General features: G+C 30.7%; 1 protein-coding gene across 1 annotated transcript in view; it reads left to right on the top strand.

Annotated features, from left to right (window-relative positions):
* The window catches only part of LOC148300070 (uncharacterized), a gene marked incomplete at its 3' end in the record, with an annotated part of 44474 nt that overhangs the window by 6477 nt on the left and 16383 nt on the right, over positions 1–21614 (top strand). The window contains exon 2 of the mRNA XM_088275317.1: positions 9239–9312. The remainder of the gene's footprint in view (positions 1–9238; positions 9313–21614) is intronic.

Here is a 21614-nt window from a genome sequence, read left to right as displayed (position 1 = left end):
AGAATAGAAAAGCCGACATTATTTTATTGATTCCATACTTATTTTTACATCCAAATCAAACAGTCTATTGACTTTCTATGAATAAATCAAATAGGCACAAGTCAGGGGTGTTCGTACAACGTAGAATAACTGCTACTTCAACGAAGCACCTGTTACGTTTTAATAAATCAAATAAACACTTAACCCTTTTTGTTGGAACACTTTTGATACGATATAATTGCGTTGTATTTTTCTATTTTTTCACAATGATTTTTTTATTATAAAAAATGGGTTGGACACTCTCAATTGCATAATCCTACTCGTACAAGTTTAAGTAAGTAGTACATTGATGATGTATCCGAATCCTTTGAACCCCCTTTAATGGTTTAATGAAAATTCGTGATCATAGTGTAAATTCAAACCACAAAGTAGAGGTAGCTGTTATTTGAATATACCCGTTATTCAAATATGGGGATTCATTCATTAATATTTAAACAGAGACGTGTATTGAAAATGAAAGTCTGAGAATGTACAGGGCGTACAATAGTTGATTGGCTGGTTTAACCCTTTCAACACGATTTTTTTTTATTTAAAAAATTCATGTTATATTTATAGCATAAAATATTTATTGCTAATCAAGTTGGACGGGAAAAACAAATATTTAAATAAATTATCATATTATTCATTGATTATTGCAAAATAATAATGGAGACATATTGTCCCAATGGTATTAGTGAGTGGGTTGTAGTTATCTCAACAGTATTTTATGAAAGCAAAATTAATATATAATTATAAAAATATAAAGGTTATTCAATACTGACAGGACATGATATCCCAATAATTGACACTATTGGGATATAAAAGACCCATTTTTATTTTTGAAAATAAAAAAAAACTCATAAAACTATTGCTGCACACTAAATAAGTAAAATAAAATTATAAATAGCTTACTTGGCAATTCCGAGCAAAGCACATATAAAACACAGTTAGCAATAAGCGTGACACGTATCTACTGTTTGCAGCAACATCTAGACTGACAAAACAAAATTTTATAGCAAAAAAAAAGCAGACAGCAAAGAGCTACAAAGCAGACAAGTTTGGACAAGATACCGAAATTCTATATTATTAATTCGTCCTTGTTTTAACATATAAAAATAAGAAATGAAATAAAAATTTCACACTCCCCTTTTTGAGGTAACATATTAAAATTTAAAATTGCTTTCAACATTCAAATAGATTTAAATGTAAATATTTTCAATTGAATGTTTTTTGAAGGAGCCATTTTGTAATTTGGATAGAGTAGTCATTATTAGTTGAGTAGGTAAATGGAAACATTGTATCGAACTATTGTCGTTCCAAAGCGTTTAGCAGCGAAAGTTAATCATGAATAATTTATAACGTTTGGCTTTAGAAGACATGTTTATCCATAGAAAAACGAAGCCATCTAAATGTATGGATACGAAAAAATTAACGATTTCATATTAAATTCATTGTCAATATCGTTAGCGTATTCCTTAACTGTCTAAATTTTCTCGTATTATTTTTCCAGAAAACATTCACTTAAGTTAACTATACATGAAAAATAAAAATATGTATTGTAATTTTAACCTTAGAACGGAACTTATTGATTTAAATCTATGTATTTCTTGGCGAAAAAAAGCGTTTTTGTTACATTCTTTTGTAACACATTTTCAATGATTTCAGCTTTCGTAAAAAAAATACACTTTACAAATGAGCTACCAAACTTCCTAGTGACTCCAAAATCTAACTACGACCTATAAAACACCGCTTATCGTGGCTGCTTTTAGGCTCCAACTTTCAAGTTTTAAAGTACATTTTTACATATGAGTGGGTTTACTCTTTATGTTCAAAGTAACTATTATTTCTTATTTTTCATGAGTGAAAATTCAAGGCAAAAACACAAGGTATCTCTTTGAGGCATGAGTTTAATACACAAACGAGTGGAAACAAATTATGTATTTGTGAACAAGGATTTGGACACCCCCAAAAATGTTGTGTATTTAAGCTATTTTAGTTCAGTGCAAAAAGGTGAAAGATGTTTTTTTAGATTAGAAATATCATACTTATGTATGTACATATATGTTATATATTCAACCATCGGTAATAATAGTGGTATATGGAAACAGACAATCGAATCGATTTTCCGTAAATATTTTATTAAAATAAGTAGAGTGAATTGTCCAGTACGTATACGGTGCTCAATAACAAATGTCTTCTTCAACTTACTGTAAGGATTTCTAAAAATACCCGCATACTTAGAACTACATATTTACAACTTCTTGGAAAAAAGAATAATATAGGGTTTTCCAATAAGATGTTTCATTTTGAATGGCCCGCTATCTGGGCAGCTGCCACTTTTGAAGCTGTCATCTTTTGACATTTGACAAGTAAAAACTACGCGATCAATAAAAATGCAACGATACACGCTTCAACAACACATTGAAATTGTTAAAATTCACTACAGAAATGGTGAAAATTTTGCAATCACAGTTTGCGAAACTAAAGCACTTTTTGGTCGTCGTGAAGCGCCTTCTCGGGCAGCAATAGTGAAACTTGTTGAAAAATTTGAGCTGTTGGGACAACTTGGTGATATGAAAAATCGAAACCCTCAACGTGTCACTGTTTGGTGCGGTTTTTGGGCTGGCGGTGTGATTGGACCTTACTTATTCTAAAATGAGGCTGGTGCAACTGTTACGGAGAATAGATTGCGCTATCGAGCTATGATTAATGATTTTTTATGGCCGGAATTGGAAGATATTGATGTGGATGACGTTTATTTTCAACAAGTCGGCGCCACGTGCCACACAAGCAACGAAACAATCGCAATTTTGCAACAAAAATTTCCTGGCCGTGTTATTTCTCGAAGAGGTGATCACAGTTGGCCCCCGAGATCTTGTGGTTAAAACCTTGGGACTTTTTTCGTTGGGGCCACGTGAAAGATAAGGTCTATGCTAATACTCCACAATCGATAGAAGACCTTAAAGATGGAATTCGTGAAGTTATCGAGGACATACAGCCGCAAATCTGCGAATCGATCATGGAAAATTTCATGAAAAGGATTTGGTGCTGCAGCCGTAGCCGTGGCGGCCATTTGGCTGATATCGTTTTCCATCGTTAATCGCATACTTTTCTCTTAACAATGCAAAAAATATTCATGTATTTATCTTAAAATATACCAGCTTTTTTTAAATATCAAAATGAAACCTCTTATTGGATAACCCTATAGATTGCAAATCCCTAATAATATATATATATATATATATATATATATATATATATATATATATATATATATATATATATATATATATATATATATATATATATATATATATATATATATATATATATAAATATATATATATATATACAGATATATATATATTTATATTTATATATTATATACATATATTTATATAAATATATATAAATATATATATATATACATATATACATATATATATATATATATATATATATATATATATATATATATATATATATATATATATATATATATATATATATATATATATATATATATATACATATATAAATATATATAGATTTAGAGAATTATGTAAATAGGAAGGCAACACTGAAAGAACAATAAAAAAGTATTTTATTATTTCTTGACATTTCTCAATCCGGTTTGATGTAAAAAAGGTAATAAGCGATGAATTACTCTCCTAAGCATTCATCGTTCAGTTTATAGAATACTACTTAAAAACAATAAGTTTGTAAGTGGTATTACACAAAGTTAAAGATGAATGATAAGAGAGTGTTGTTATTTGTTTGTTATTCACGTACGTACCTGGGTAATGACTCTAGAAGTAGTTTAAAAAAATAATCACCTTTTAAACAAGTAATCAATGAAGATACACACCAAAAATACACATCCAATATTAAATATTAACGGACATAACGAATATTTTTGTCGTAGAAATCAAAATAGATTGGTATTGAAATTATTGACTTAGCGATAATTCCATTGACAAATATTTTAAATATTTCAATTGAAACTTCCTGAACACCGTCGTTACCTCATTACAAGGTATTCAATTAAACCCAACTTCTGTTTAATTTTAATTTTTATTTTGCCAAAACATTTTGAGAACTAAGACAGATGATGAGTATACTCCTTAACTCACGGATTGATTGTCAGCGACTAATTATTTTTGTGAACGGGAAAAATCATGCATATTCATGAAATGTAGACTATCGGGCATGTAGAACGGAAGCGGCTGGAGGCGTTTGAGATGTAGCGATACAGGCGTATGTTGGGGATTTGTTGGTCGGAACATGTAGGAAACATCGAGGTTTTAAGCAGGGCTGGGGAGTCTAGATGGTGACTTAATAAAGTAACACAACAGCAAAATAAATGGATATGCCAAAATTTAAAACACCCAGGCCTGTTTCTTACGATTACGGAGGTTATGTGATAAATATCTATATCTAGAAGAAGACCAAAAAACTCAGGAATGCTACAGAAAAATAATATGATTCGAAGGCACGGCCTAGGTAACGTTGTATACGATAGAATAACCTACAACCTAAATACGAGAAGAGCCGATCCCAACAGTCTGTTTAGACGAATTTGGGATGGAGCCAAGAAGAATATGTGCGAAGGCACAAACTGCAGAAGTCAACCCCGTCTTAACCTACATGGACCAAATTACCTCCGATATGCGTTATAGTGGGCACGCTTAGTTAAAAAAAAAACGAGCAGAGGATAGATATGGGTGGAGGCTGACCATGAAAATATCAAACCAACCATCACAAAGAAGAAGACCCACGAAGGGGTAGAAATCGACCCTATACAAGACATTTGTCATTCCACATTTGTTATGATAATGCACGTAGCGAAATTTTATTAAAAATACCACCTCATGTGTGTTTTTACGGAAAATTACTCTCTTTTATGTGAATAGAGGGTACAAACATACGTGTATCTGTTTAAATGATGGGGTTTCTCAACATTTGAAAATCTGTTTGAATTCAAGCGAAATAATGTAGAGTTGGTTAAGAATAAACCAGAATATATGATAGCAATAAATATCTATATTAAAACAAAAGCATTCCTGTTGAATCATTTATCAACGAAAGAGATAGATATCATGTTACCGAGTCCTTGGAACAAGGGAGCCTCTCTGTAAACAGATTATTTAACAAAAGGGTAAATTGAGATCAAAAATGATTAATGATCTCGTAATATAAATACTTCTCTGTAGAGCGTTTTGAGTGGGAAAAGTATCTTGGGCTCGAAACTGTGATAAATCACTTTTTATCTCGGCAAATTTAAAAATAAACGATGTCAATTGATGCCCTTTAACCTGATCGCGATACTCTTGTGAAAGGGCTTTTGAAATTAATTGAAACGTGTTTCAAAAGCGTTGTATGAAATACAATGCTCAGGATTTCACGATTTTTAATCATCTCTTACTTCCACACTTTTTGTCGCTTTTCTGAACAATTAAAAACCCCCAAGTATATTAAAACCAACTTCTTTAACCTTGTCGGGTCTAACAGGGGGATTGAGATCCCCCATATATGAATTTTTATTAATTAATCTTAGTATTTTAAGAGCCACTTCCTCCATACTTGTTGTAATAAAAAAATCCCTATTTAGTTTTTATAGTTTCAAATTGTTTCAAAATTCGTAAAAAATAAATTGAATTTATCTTTGTTTTCAATCAATCTGGGTTTAGAATCCTAACTATCAAACTCTCCTGTTGCTATGACTCATCCTGGGTAGATGGAAAAGAAAGTAAATATGTTAATTAAATTATACATATATATTAGAAATAACGCACTTATTTCTAATATATATGTATAATTTAATTATGCTTGTAATGCAATCTATAACACTGAGAATGCTCAATAACGGCAGCTTTCAAGAAGCACGCTGTCTGCCATGAATAATTAATGTTGCGTGCGTTTTGCTTTTGACAAACGGTGCTGCCATTTCGGTTTAAAAAAACATAAATAACAACAAACATAATTTTATCTGTCCCAAGTAAAAACACCCAATCACAGATGATTTTACCTGGAAATGTATAACACATTTTTACTCATATGGATAGATGATATAAATACGCGTATTTGAATGAAATGTGGAATCAAAATTTCAAAGCTATCGGTAAATAACGTGAAGAGATTAGAGATTAACCCTCTCCTCACGGTGTTGTGTACCTTGTACACATTACTTCTAAAAACCATAATTTCTCTTTAAATATAAAAAATACATGACTAAGATTTTAGGTATTCCTCCATAACATATTGACGCACTGATTTAAAAAATAATATTAATAATAATCAGAATTTGCCGGGTGCATCGGAGGTATTTTGTGAATATCGGAAACGAATTCACGTATAAACAGCGTGTGAAGAGTGTACGGGAACCGCGACACTATATTCTCATCTCACTCTTGCATACTTGCACTGTGCAAGCGTGAGGAGCTCAAAGCTTAATGTTCTCTGGCTAGCGGCAGTAGCTTTTGGACTTCCGATAAGATTGGACTTGTGTTTGTTCCGTGAGCGTTGCCAGATGGTTTTTTAATGTTTTCATCAAATAAATTTAAAGTATTTTATTTTTTTACTTCATTTATAATTGATTAAGAGAATTACCTATGCATGTCCGTATTTTTCCGCAGGACGCGCGTTTTATTTTAGCACTGGAAAGGAAAGGTTAAAAAAAACTATTGTAGCATCTTTATTTTTATTTATTTATATACATCAATACGCCAACTTAGTATAATTGTTGTAAATGGGTAAATTTTAGAACAGGTAGATTATTTCGCAAATTTGGGAAATATCTGTTGTAAGGTCTGAAAGATCCATAAAGGGAAGATACAGATGTCTTGACTAACAAGGGTTATATCAAATTGTGTCTAATAAACCAAATGGATAAATTTAAGTATAAATTTGTAAATCTGGAAATTAAGCTACAATAGATTGTGTATACGGCCAGTAATTAAAAAAATGCTGTGTTCAGAAGTTATGTAACACACAATTTCCCTAATTGCACGCTATGAAGAAAAAAGATTTATTGATATAAATTTTAAATATAATTACCGTTTTACCACGAACAGTTTCAGTACATTATATTTATTTGTTGTTGATGTATAAAAGTTTCTTTCTTTTCTTTTACCTTTAACCAGGCTGAGCCCCAGCAACATGTGGCTAGATATAGTTCGTTTAAAATATATTTTTTAAAGGAATGCCCCTCAACGCCTCATACAGTTAGTTGAATACATATGTAGCTACTTTTGACTAGTTTTATTAGGGATTTGCTAGCACTGTCTAGTAAATACATGACAATAAACCTACCCGTAGTACCCATCCCCTTTTGGCTGGTCTCTTTTATAAATTTCTCCCTCGCTTCAAAGTAATTACAATTGTTTTAATGGATACATATGAATGTCAGTAGGCAAACAGCCGCACCTCTTTCCATTTTGTTCATTTCCCAGCAAATACTCAGTTTTTCCTAGAAATCAATCCACATGGAAAATTGAACCAAGAAGCGACAACGCGGGTCTAGCTGACATGATTAAAAGCGACTCTTTCATTACGTTTTCTAGGAAATTTAATGTCAGGTTGTTTTAAAATTTGCTTAATTGGATATAGAAAATAAAAATAAAACATTATTTATTATCATGAGCTTCTATGAAAATACCTGCGTTATTAAATTCATGGTCGAAACGATAAATTTCTTAGACCGCGAGGAGGTTCAGATGGTAATAACGTATTTCTAAATAATTATTTTTAATTATTTGATTACATTCAGGCAATGGATTCCCATGGGGGTAATATATCATATTAAGAACGGTTTATTGTATTTATGAATAGCCGAAGCCAGTTGTTACAAAAATACAACAAAGATATGTTGATATTTCTTAGGGAACAGCATTGTATGTAATAAGATAACAACTGTTTAGTTTTTTCCACTTTTATTTTATTCGACTAGTGACTGGCACGACCTATAAGTTTCCTTGTTACCAACATGACTAGTCTAATGATTATCTCAAACATAAGTGAATAATTTTAAAAAGTTAAAGTAAAGAAATAAATTTATGTATTAATTTTAAATCAAACACAGATTTTTTGAGTCTACTAAGTTGTATTTTATCAACAAAAAACACATAAAAAGTTATATTGTGATAATTGTTTCGCCTTGTTAGGGCATTATCAAACGAATGTGAAGATCAAATGGACTACGGTCCTTGTGTAGCTATACAATTCTAAGTGACAGTTTTAACATGTGCAGCAATAAATTATGGGAGACAACAGCTAATGGGGGATGTAGTATAATTTTTTATGTGTTTTTTGTTAATAAAATACAACTTAGTAGACTCAAAAAATCTGTGTTTGATTTAAAATTAATACATAAATTAAAATGGAGTTCTACAAATTAAACGCCAAGTCAATAAATAAAGAAATAAATATTGTGATGTAGAAAGCTGTTCATCATCGAGTAATTCTAAGTCGGTAGAGATATTACTCTACGAAGGGCAGTAATTCCAATTGCTGTGAATATTTCATCATCGTATTGACAGATGAAATATTCACAGATATTCTTGATATGTGAATTGTATTTTTACATGTTGCGTGTTTATTTTATTTGTACTTAGTAAAAGACATTCCAGATATAGTCTACACATTTATGTAACATATTTTCAAAGACAAAGCATGATTTTTTAAATACGAATGGCAGTTTCAATACATTACTTATAACACAGAGAGGAATACAATTGTAAAAATACCCCATACGTACAGCTTTCGTGAATTGTGTAATATGCATGTTCAATATTTGCAGATACACAGTGTATAAAATGATCGCTTAAATAGTAATTTGATCGAGTGTCGTTAGCATTTTTTGCAGACGTTTCGGCAATCTGAGTATCTGGCAAAACGGATTCCTTCTAAAAAAAAACAACCATAGTATTTTATGTGTATACTTAAACTAACATAATTCTCATTTTTTTTGCGTATAGTTTATCACGGAATTTTTATTTATACTATTAATCGTTTTAAACTATAAGTCGTCTTATTGGAAAATCTCAATGCCTAGTTTAATTACTGAACAATTTTGTTTGTTTGTTGAGCATCGTTTTAGTAAGCTACATGGGTGCAAACTGTAAAATAAATATCTGAAATGAAATTAATGGGAATAACCTGAAAATGTTTTAACAAAGGAAGGCATTTTTGTTATTTTCTAAAGCTCAATTCTCTTTTTCAGTTTTGAGCTTCTGGTGGGAGCATTCTATGCCATCGGGCCCACAATAACAAGGTCGCCAAATTCACTGCTGACTGGTAAGATTACTTTACTTTATCCCATGCAGTTTTTGTAGCTGATCGGAGAATGAGACTAGTTCGACTGGAATAAGTAGCTTTTTTTAGAAACTCTGCAGCTTATAACGCATCAATTTATATAAAATTTATTGCGAACTGGTAAGATTATTTTATCTTTGATAATTTCTATAGCCAATCGAACCATGAGACGTCTAATTCATCTGGAAAAAGTAGCCTTTAGTACGTACTTTATTACGCATTTTTTACTATAAAATTTATTGCGAACTGTTAGGATTCCTTTATCCATGATATTTGTTGTAGCTGATTAAAGCGTAAGTTCATCAGAAATATATGAAAAAAAAATTATGCATTGATTTATGCAAAAACAATTATATTATATTTTAGCTTTTTCCTAGATATCGTCATTTGGTTTTCTTTTTAAAAAATATGTTTGCTTTTCCATTTATGAGTTTTCTCAATTTAAACAAAGCTGGAAAAAGAAAAGCTGGCTTCATTTATACTTGAGTCGCTAGTAGATACCGTAATTTTGATTTCCAGTAAAAAATATGTCTATATTTTCTTTCAGCGAGTTAATCTTTTTCTCAATTTAAACATAGATGAAAATGGAAAAAACGCGCTTTACTTTATGTTTGAGTATTATGTTATTTCTGTCATTTTGATTTACATTACAAAATGTGGTTGTTCTTTTCTATTTCAATATTTATCTTTTCTCAATTCAAACGTAGATGAAACAGAAAAAACCTGATTCACGTAATTTTTAAGTTTTTTCGTAAATACCGATATTTTTCATTTGCGAGTATATCTTTTTTTATGTTGTATTTAGATGAAAGAGGAAAAATGTGCTTCAAGTATTATTTGAGCTTTCTCGTAGATACGGTTATTTTGATATTATTAATTTTTGACATCTTATCAAAGATGAAGAAGAATATGGTTCATATATAATACAGAATTCACAGGTTCATATATATAGAACTTCCAAGTATTTGAGTAGTGTGGTTGTCAATAATGGGTAGAATTGGTGAATGTTACAAGTGTGTAAAGTGATCACTTAAACCAGCCTATGACGGTCGTCAGCCTCGTAAATGCCCAGACTTCCACATTTGATGAGATGTCAAAAAATAATATGAAAATAACTCCTGTAATTGGAGAGAATCCAGATTTTGTGAACAAGTATTTGGACACACTCAAAATGTTGTAAAAAACGGTAACTTTGATTTACATTTAAAAAATGGTGGTTCTTTTCTATTTGAGAGTGTTGAACGTTCTTTTCTATTTCATAGTGTTGAACGTACCTACGTTCTTTTTCACACATTTGTAAAGGAAAAATGGAAATACGGTTATCCCACTTCCTCTTGTAATGTTAAATTGAGGATGAAAGGACGTGATCCTTATTTGTGATGCGTCAAACGTACTTTTTATATCGTCAAATCATGTTTGGAACTTACATTCTCTTTGTTCAGTGTTCTTTTTTTTGCGCAGCAGGTCTATTTTAAGGAGAGTTTATTCATGGGAACAAGAAAAGATCTAACCCTTTGTCACTCAAGATGATTTATCTTCAAAAAGATATTCTATTATTGTTGCATAGAAAATGATAAAACGAAAACTCGACAGGAAAATGAAATTTCAACCATCCAAAAATTGTTTGTAGGATTGATTTTGTTGTTGTTTTTGTTTATTTTGTGAGATTTGACCTCGAGTTTCTAAAAAATATATTAGCTTAAAACGGTATTTCACTTAAAATTAAATTAAAACGTGACTGAGTTTATTTGCTGTCAAAAACATAAGGGTTTAATGAGATTGTTAATCAAAATAAAAAAATTTCATTTTGGTGAAAATAAACAAAATATGATAAAGTCAGAAATTTGTAATCTAAGGAAATGAAAATATTTATTTGTAAAAATATTAATTAAAAATACAAATTTTTATTTAACTTATATTTTAACCATTTTTTTACTTAGTGTGTCTAAATTTTTTATATGTGACGGTAAGTTGTAAGCCCTTTAAATATCCTATTAATTCGAAATTCATCTTCACCTATGTTGAGATGTAAATTTAAAAAAAACTCAATATACTCTTAAAAATTAGAGCCATTAATAATTAAGCTTATAATAATTGGAGCCTTAATAATACTCTTAAAGTGGAGCCTAATCCAAAATTTATGAGTGAAAATATAGATACACAAAATATTGACTTATTTTATTGATATAAAATGTTTGTGAAATGGTTCCTGGGGTTCGTAAAGCAATAAAATAAAAAAAGTTAAGCTTGCGCAAACTAATTAAAACGTGTTATTGAAGTCTTCGAAACAAATTAAATATCCACTTATGTGCGTACATAATAAGTTTATTGGCACAAAACGTTTCCAATATAAAATACATATGTTGCTTCTTCATTTGATTTGACATTGAATTGTTATATTCGTTTATCTGTATGTGTAGTATGGCTTCCTGGTAGCATAACTAGCAATAAAAATGTACTGTCTTAAATTTTATAAACTGTATCAAACGGATACTATAAAATTGGCTTGATGCAAAAGTTATAACAGAATGCAAACTATGCTCGTGAATTTTATTCTCAAAACAGTGCAATGTAGCTCGATAGAATTGAGTAATTCTCAGTTTTTGTATTCGATTATCGAATTTGGACATAAATTCACTCAAACTTCACCAAAAATGGTTTAAAATTAACTTTGAAGGTTGTCCATAATGTTTCAACGAAGTCACCTTCATTTTTTTGCGTTTCTTCATTAAACGTACTTTAAAAAGTTATTAATTTTTTTCTTCAAAAACATCCTAGTATACACGTATATTAAAATGTCAATCAAACTTTAAAAAAGTCAATTTGAAAAAAGGACGACGAAATTTGATTTCATAAATTAAAATAAACTGTTTAAAAAAATTATTTTCCTGAGAAACCTATTTGAACTTCCTATCCAATATTATAAGTATTCTTTTATTTATTTATTCGAGAGTAACTTTGTCATAATATCTATCTTTTTTTAAATTTAAGTGTTACTTAGTAAATACCATTAAATTTTACTTATAATATTTTGAGTGTGTCCAAATACTTGTTCACAAATTTGGATTATCTCCAATTAAAGGTGTTTTTTTCTTATTATTTTTTTACATCAACATAGATGAAGAAAAATATGAGAGTCTGGGCATTTACGGGGCTTACGATCGTCATAGGTTGGTTTAAGTTATCACTTTACACACGTGTTACATTCACCACTTCAACCTATGATTGACAACCACACTACTCTAATTCTTGAAACATCAATATTTATGGTTTAATTTCGAAACATAGTGCTTTAATCACTACAATTTCACATCTATTGGTGAGATGAAAAAAAGCTTTTTATTTAGGAGAAACTGTTTCATATGTATGTTATTATAAAAAGTTGTATTTACAAAGCAAAATTTGAATTCAAAATATTCGTTAGTTCATCATATACATATGTTGAATGTAGTTTACTGAAATACCTTTTTAATGGTTCCAATAGGGGGTTGTAAAAATATTCAAAACGTAGCTTATGAATTCTATTATTAACATCTTTGGTTTATCAATTTGTGTCCAGGATTTGCACACGATCCTTGTTGCATGTGGTTTCCACCACACAATAAGCTTCTTGATATCGTGGTCCTTAAGGCTTTACTTTGGACTTAGGCCAAAACTTTATGGGAGATTATTTGGCTCCAGACATACACCAACTACCACCAAGCATCTGTTGGGGAACGTATTATTACGTGGGCATATTCCGCCCAAGCTAAATTACGATTCCTTCCAAGTTTAACCTTAAATTTACTAATTTGTGGATTGTGGGTTATACCTTTGTTCTAAGTGATCAGTATTACTTGATTTCTTTATGAATCAACTCACATGCGCCAGGCGCCGTGGCGTAGTTGGGTAGGCGCTCGACTGTGAAACTGGGGACGCGGGTTCAATTCTCGGCAATTGCAAAATGAATTCTAGAAAGATTTATTTTCAATTGGTCTGGGTATTTGTGATGTATTTTTTACATTTACCTTCCCTATCCTTACTGTCCTACCTGCAGACAAGCATCTAAAAATAGACGCTTTTCGGGTTATTCCTTTGAAAAACAAAAACAAACAAAAAAAATTAACGTGAAGTCTTATTTATAGGATTCTTAGAGCTTGAAAAATATCTCCCACCAAAATTGATTTGTTTATTTTTTTCTGAATTATGCATTATTTTACACATGTAATTTTAAACTAACTGTACCCGGACATTCGTTGCTGTGTGCTCAGTCTTTTTGAATGATTTTTTTTAGTATAATATATATTTGAAGCACTAACTAAGTGATTTTCCATTTTATAATTAATGTTTGTAACGAAGAAATCTGGACATTGGTCAAATAAAAGTGGAATAAAGACTTGTACTGTATTTAATATTATATATATTATATATTATAAAATAACAGTTGTTGTTTTCTGATATTAATAACAGTTCAACCAAGAAATGTTCGAACAAAACTTAAAATACCTCTAAATAGTAATATTTTTTAATGTTTTACTATGTCAAAATGGTATTCTGACTTTTATTCTTCTTATTGAATGAAACAAAGAAATAATCTGCTTTTGAAGACACAAGGGACATTTTTATTGATTTTTTATAGAGGGAACGTTATCTAACAAAGCAAATATATACTTCATTTTCAGTTACGATCCATCATCTTTATTTAACATTTGTCTTTCGTTTTGGCTTAACTAAAATAACAAGGAATATTTTCTGATTGCGAAAGAATAAAGAAATTCCAACAATATTGAGAAACATCTCAAATTTTCAACAATAAACGAGAAAGTTAGAGTGAAAAAAGATACATTTATTTGCCGTGCAAACTTGTCTTTAGGGATATTTTTTGCTTCATCAAGCTTTCAAATATTGGATTTTCTTTTTAATAAAACTTGTGAAAGACAAAATAATGATTGTGAGGTAACAATGAGGGAATCAACAAATCGAAAAGTTTTAACTTTTGGAGAAAAAAAAGTTATTTCATTTTATCAATTTTTGGATATTTCAGAGTGGATACCAAATAAAAGTTTGTCAAATACATAAGTTCATTTACCTGTTCTAGACGATTACCATTATCTACAAGTTTTTACTCACAGCTACATATCGAGGGTATGTTAGTAGAACGTATTTAGTCTTCCAAATATGTTCCAGGGGTTTAAAGGAGAAAAATATACTTTACGTACTTCTCATATATTTAAATGAAATAATTACTTGTTTATATCAATCATATTTAAAAATCCACTTTTAGGTAATCTCATTCTTGATAATACCTAGTAGAATTGAAAAGTCATTTTTCACTAATATTTATTGAAAATTATCCTCGAAGTAAAGGACATATGTATTTAAAGATCAAGATAACACTACTCACATACGATGCAGTGCCCTATGCACCATTGGAATAATTTATGCATGAAATGAATTATTAAGTAAATTAACAGCAACCCGTCTTCTATTATCGGTTTTCTAGACACATATTTTAAGTACCTTCTTTTACAATCGAAATTTATCGATCCTATTCCACATTTGTACATTCGCAGTAACCTATTTTGATCAAAATATACGGCACAATTAGGCGATATCTCTTCTTTAAAAAATCAAATAAAAACCATACTTACTTTTGCGCCGGCAGTCAAACGATGCGACCTTTTGCCAAAGTCGCCTCATTCAACCGAACTAAAAAAAACTTTTCGCCTCGTCTGAGCTCCAAATGGCTCAGGTCTGTTCTAAATTAACATTAGCCCCAAGGGAAGGTGCTTACATTCTTTCTTAACAAACCCAATTATGCGAAAAACCAGTATTTCAGGGCTAAAATATTTCCATCAGCAAAGGAACAATAGCGAAAAGAGTTGAACCTTAAATAGAAACGAATTTTCATTTCTTGAATGTTTTTCGCAAATACTTTGTGGCACATTTTATAAACTTTATAAAATAAAACAACTTTGTTTTAACCACTCTTTATTGGTACATTTTTTCCAACCGGTTTCAACAAGAACCTTGTCATCATCAGGGGTTATGTACTAATTCTTCTTCAAACCCTCACCCACACCCGATGGTGCATAGGGCACTGCATTATATAAACGCAGTGTTATCTTGATCGTTAACACGAAAGGTGATAAGCCCTCCGCTTCAGGCACCAGTCAAGGGTAATATTGAATAGTAAAAAAATCACTTATAATCATTCGACCCTTCCTGGGAATCGAACCCGGGACCTCCAGTACGGTAACCGAGCATGCTGACCATTGCACTACGAAGGCGGGCACTGTTTATTCTAAAACATTGAAATACTCGTAGTTGGGTTAAATATAGATAATTACTCTTCCCTTACAAGAAAGGGTTGTTTTATTTTATTTTATAAACGAATTTTCGGTTTCTTTGAATGAAAATTTATTTTGGGAAATTGCGTTATTAATTTTAGCAAATATTTTCGGGGTTTGTCTTCGCTGTTTTAGCTACAGTGGGGTAAGATAAATAAAATGTTTACACACGTATAATATCCATAATAAATTTTAATACAACGGATATCTCTAGACAAGAATCGTGCCCTTAGTACGGCTAGGGGTTTGTTCATCTGTTGTATGAAGATAATAAAAATTCCCTAGGCATAAATGAAATACACATTTATTGCCTTTATCAACTAAATTTAACACTATTCTATTTCAAAGATTCTACAATTACTTCTACATCAATAAATTAATTTGAGAATATTAACGTATTTATTTTTCAAATAAACACGACTAATGATTATTTAAAACATAAATATTTTTGTACTTTACTTTTTTTTTTGTTTACTAAGCTTTGAGAATAGGTGTCTGCGGAGAATTTTAGGCGTGCGGTGGTTTGACTTTGTGAGGAATGAAGAGATAAGGCGTAGGACGCAGCAAATCTTGGTCACAACTGTCGTCAAAAAAAGGCGATTCAGTTGGCTTGGCCATTTACTCCGTATGCCTCCTGAGAGCCTTAACCAAGTTTGCCTCATTTACAAAACAAATCTTAGGGAATCGTAACGTTTTAATTAATCTAACAAAATAGCTTTTTGACATTTATTTTATTTAACCAGTAGCCGGGTGGCATCGGGTAACATTGTAACATCTCGAAACATCCTTTTTTAAATATTTTTTCTGCAATGGCAGCGCCATCTGTTGAACGCAACAGCAACACACGAAATACTAAACATCGTTCGTGGTGGACAGATTTTTAGTCTTGTACAGGCGCCGGATCTTAGTTGGGTAGACACTCGAATACGAAACAGGCGTCTCATTTAATAATAACCTTTTCTATTAGACATACTCAAAATGCTAGGCCTCTTTTTTCTTCCAACATTTATCCGCAGCCAATGGTGCATAGTGCACTGCAAGGTATTGACGCAGTACTTTCTTGATCATTACTTACACAAAGGCAAGATGATTGCTCCTGCGCTTCAGAGACCAGTCTAGGGTAAAATTAAATAAATAATAGAGTGTAAAATCACTAATATTTCTTTTACACGGTAGAAAAGCACACTAACCTTTAAGGTGGAGACTGACCGGAGCATTTCGTCGTAACATAACGTCGTAACATCGCTCGCGGCGAGCATCAGCGAGCATCAGAAGCTATGGATGGAGCGCTCGGCTCGCTGTACTGACTGCCTGAATGCTCGCATCGTTACGTGTTACGTTACGACGAAATGCTCCGGTCAGTCTCCACCTTTACACCGCGGAGGCAGAGTTGGCCGAATACAGCAAGTGGAAATCAGATCTTGAATTCATCTTTCATTTGACTTGAATCATCATTGCTTCAGGATCAGTATTGTATTTTACTCTTAAAACAGCAGATATGTGTGCGTTTTTTCATCCCGAGACAATAATGTTTGGTAGATTGTGAGACTAGACGTTATCACTCGAAGGTTAACACGGGTGAGATAAGTTTGATGGCTCATTTATCATCTTTGCTTAATTCCCACGGTACATCTAGTATCCGAATCAAAACCCGTATAAATACGTATTGTATGAGATAGCAGAATGCGACCCTTTGGGACTCGTCTGGGTGACAAATTTGCAGATAAATCCCACAAAATTTCACAGAATTTACAGCCGAGTTTGACTGGATTAACCGCCAAATTTTAATTAATTCACGCCTCACTGAAATGCGACGTGAATCATGGCAAAACTAAATATTACGTAACTATTATGTACATAGATAAATTGGTACACTGCCGTCTAAATCAAATAACATGGACGATTTTTCGAAATTGGTAACTACGTATCAATCGTCATAATTCAACTATCTTCAATAAGATTTTCGTGCTAAAAAAATGCATATTGATATCTCAACATACCATAGGTATATGAAAAAGAACCAGCAGAACTGGTTACCAACCTGTGTCAAAATGTAAAAATAACTCCGTACTGGAAAAACCCATTTTTTTAATGTTTTACTTTTTCAGGGACGTAGCTTCATCTATAAGAAATACTAGTATTTACCAAGTAAAAAATTAATTAGAAATGGATAGATTTTACCACAAAGTGACTGCCGAATCAATTAATGAAATGGGAGAAACCCAGTTTGTGAAAACCCAATGATTTAAAAACACCCAACAATGTTAAAATTTATTGTGATACGTATTCCGAAGCATTACCCACCACTTTCATAAGATTTTAAAAATGATACGATACTTACCAAATAAAAATACAGATAACAAAATAGAAGACTGAGAAAAAAATTGTCATGAAGTGTTTCAAATACTACACTTGGGCGTGGCCAGGTCAAGAGTCGGAATAATCGGCAAGTATGTATGAGGAGATGCATGAACGTGGAAGAGGCGAAGATTGTTTGCAAAGACAGATTAGTGTACCGTTCTATTCTCTGCCTACTCCTGCGGAGAATCGGCGTGGTGGTAAGTTAGTTAGGATTTTTGGATATTATTTAAGTTTATCACGAAACATAAATTATATGAGATAAATCCAATTTTAATGTAAGTTTTACTTTGAGAAAGCTACATTTTAAAAAAATCTAATGTGACACGTGCTATGATGCATTGCACATCATACGGTATTTAAAAATTATGCAAAATGCATCGAAATATGTATCAAAATCGATTGAAAAAAAATAGTGGTATTTACTAAATTAAACTTAAATAAAAAATGGATATTTAAAATGTTAGCTATTTTTAAAAAACGCACTCCCCTTTTCTCACAACATATTCAAACATTAATATTAGTATTTTTAGATGCTCGCATTTCACAGCAACAGTTGAATACAAAAACGTATTATTTAAACAAATAAAACTTAAATAAAAAGTAGTAAATAAACACAAAGTGACAGGCGAATAAATTAAAGAAAAATGAAATAAATCCGTCATGTTTTTTCAGCAATACAATTTAATTACTCATTTATCGTCTGTATCGAAGGACCTTTTGAGTCACGATTAATAAACGTTTATTACCGCTAACTGTTGATTATTCAGAACTCAGCTAACCGAATGTTTAACCATAATTCATAGAATTCATCGCTCACGACTATTAGGACACAAATAAAACGGCAGCATGGTAATTAAGTAAATTGTACTTAAATACATCTAAAATGTGCAAAATCTGTCAGTATTCAACGCGTCCTGTGTTGAGTTTGTGTTTTGTTTGAATAACGTTGATTGTTGTGTACTCAAATTGTTTGTAGTTATAATACATTATTGTTCGTTCCACATCTTATCTCTATATTTACATCTGAATATGTTTTTCTTCAGCACCCTTCATCTATGATAACACAAAAATAATTTTTAAACTGGTAAGTATTTTTTTGGCAAAATAAGTAAATGTTAATTTGGCCTAACAGGTTTCACTTAACATATGACTCTAAAAATCAAGCAAAAAAAAAAGAGATTTTTCTTTGATGTAATTTTGCAAAAAAAAAAATAACGTTTGCATATGTGTGTATGTATGTACGAGTACATATCTATATACACAAATATATAAATAGTTGAATTAAAGTAAAAGTAATAAAAAAACAACCAGAAACCCATAATAAACAAAGCAACTTGTAGTAAAGAAAATGGTTAATTTTTTTAAATAATTGATTCGAAGTCGTTTTGTGGTAATATTTATCCATTTTATATTAAAGTTTTAGTAAAAAATACCAGTTTTTCTAATATTTGGAAAAGTTGTATTTACCAAGTAAAGGTTAAATAGAAAAACATGATTCGTATTTGAATAAATTCGGTTGAGCAGTTTTAGAGATGTAGTCGCCACCAGTTAAAAAATTAATGGAGAATTTATTTACTTAATGGAACTACAATTAATAGTACACTTAATATCGTATAATTAAAATGCAAGTTTGTTTGAAAATCATTTTAAATATTTTATTAAAACTTAATTATAATGTCTACCGGTTTCGAGGTAACCGCTCCTTTATGAAGACTGATTAATCAGTCTTGATAAAGAAGCGGTTAGCTTCGAAACCGGTAGACATTATAATTGAGTTATAATAAAATATTTAAAGTGATTTAAAAACATATTTACATTTTAATTATAAAATTGAAAATCTCAATGTTTTACTTCAAATAAAAATAAAATTATACTTAATATTGTCTTTGAAATCGTCACCCAAGTCTATTTTTTTGTTTGTTTTACTTTTCTAATCGTATTGCTACCCCAAGTTTTATTGTCAGTTGTGTTTCATAAAGTATTTATCTTGATAAAATTACTTCGGAGCTTCAATAAAACATTTATATACAAAATAAATTATGCATCAAAATTTTTTTTTAATAATATTTATATACTAAAAATTAAAGTATAAATATAAAGTTCTCAAACGATGAATCAAGCTACAGTATTTTCTAACTATTCAACTTCATAAATTACTCTTAGGTTATACTTGAGATGTTTTAAGTGTTACAAAGAAAAAAGGCAAATAAACAGTACTCGGACGAGCGAAAATCAAAATAATGATAAATGTAAAGGCAGCTTTCCGAAGAACGATTCCCAGTTTTGTTTTACGATTTTGCCGAGCTGAAGTTCTACTCTGAGTTACTTACCTTTAGTTTTTGTCAATCGTAAAAGCTAACGAAATAATGTTAAAAGGTCAAAGTACTTAAGTAAGACGGTGATTATAATTTAATAATGCGATTCAACGCCTCGTTAACAGGCAAAAATGGACAAAAGATTAAAATGTTTTGACAAATATTATTTCTAAATAGAGAATTGAATTACTTCTCTGTATATTTAAGATTAACTTAAATGTCAAAAATAAATTGAAAGAATTGTTACTATGAAAAATAGTCACTTTTCTTTGAAAAAATCATTAGTGATACGTGAAATATATTTGAAATTTAGTAAAAATAAATATATTTCATTGCCTTTTTCAAATCGTAAACTCTTCAAAAATTGTGTCAATGAATCTAAAATTGGTTTTTCATTAATATAAAGCATTCTTCAAATATGAGAGCTCTTTGTTCAAAAAAAGCTCGAGTACGTAAAGCTTTTAAGTCCTGTCAATCTGCAAAACTAATGCATAATATATGAAATTTCCGCATTGGGATTTTCTAAATGTGCTCTCGGAAAGAAAATGCTCTACACAAAGTTGAATTTGTGTTAAAATGTTAAACACATATAAATATTTCATTAATTTCATAACATTGCTTTTTGAACGAGCACTGAATAAATATGAATTGAATTGTACGTTGAAATTCTTTTAATTTTAATGGGAATAATTTTTTCACAAAATTTATTTTTATCTGTATTTTTTTTATGAATGAGCGCTTTGTCCCTCTTTGAATCTCCACCCTTGAAAAAGGTGCTGAAAGAATTTTCACTGATGACATTTTTTTCGTGACGAGCAAATTATTTAAAAGCTCTTATTTACACCGAGGGATATGTTGCCGATTGAAGGGCTTTCACATTTCACTCAGCATATTTTATTCAGGTGTTTTACATAAAGCTTCTACAAATACTGATCGTGTTTTGTATGAAATACTCGTTGGAGTTTGAATACGTTAATGTCAAGAGTGTTGACACTCAATGAAGGATATTCTCCCTTTTAAAATGACTTTTAGAATCGTATACACAAAACTTTGTTTATTGTACTATGTTATTATTATATTTTGTTGTTTATGTATCATTTTATTTAACAGTCAACAGTCCACCTTATTCTGAGGATTTTTACGTGGTTTCCTCCCAGCAATGAGCAAATGCTGAGAAGTTCCTGATTGGCCCACACTAGATTTTATCTCCTGTTCCCAACACAGATTCAAATGAAAACATATTGAATTAGCTAGAAGAAACAAAAAACCACTAAATGAT

Source organism: Brachycentrus maculatus, unplaced genomic scaffold (genome assembly GCF_059751285.1).
Source record: "Brachycentrus maculatus isolate JH-2025_06_01 unplaced genomic scaffold, ASM5975128v1 h1tg000841l, whole genome shotgun sequence".
Lineage (NCBI taxonomy): Eukaryota > Metazoa > Arthropoda > Insecta > Trichoptera > Brachycentridae > Brachycentrus > Brachycentrus maculatus.
The sequence above is the reverse complement of the archived record's forward strand: the minus strand, read 5'-3'. Positions and strand labels throughout refer to the sequence as shown.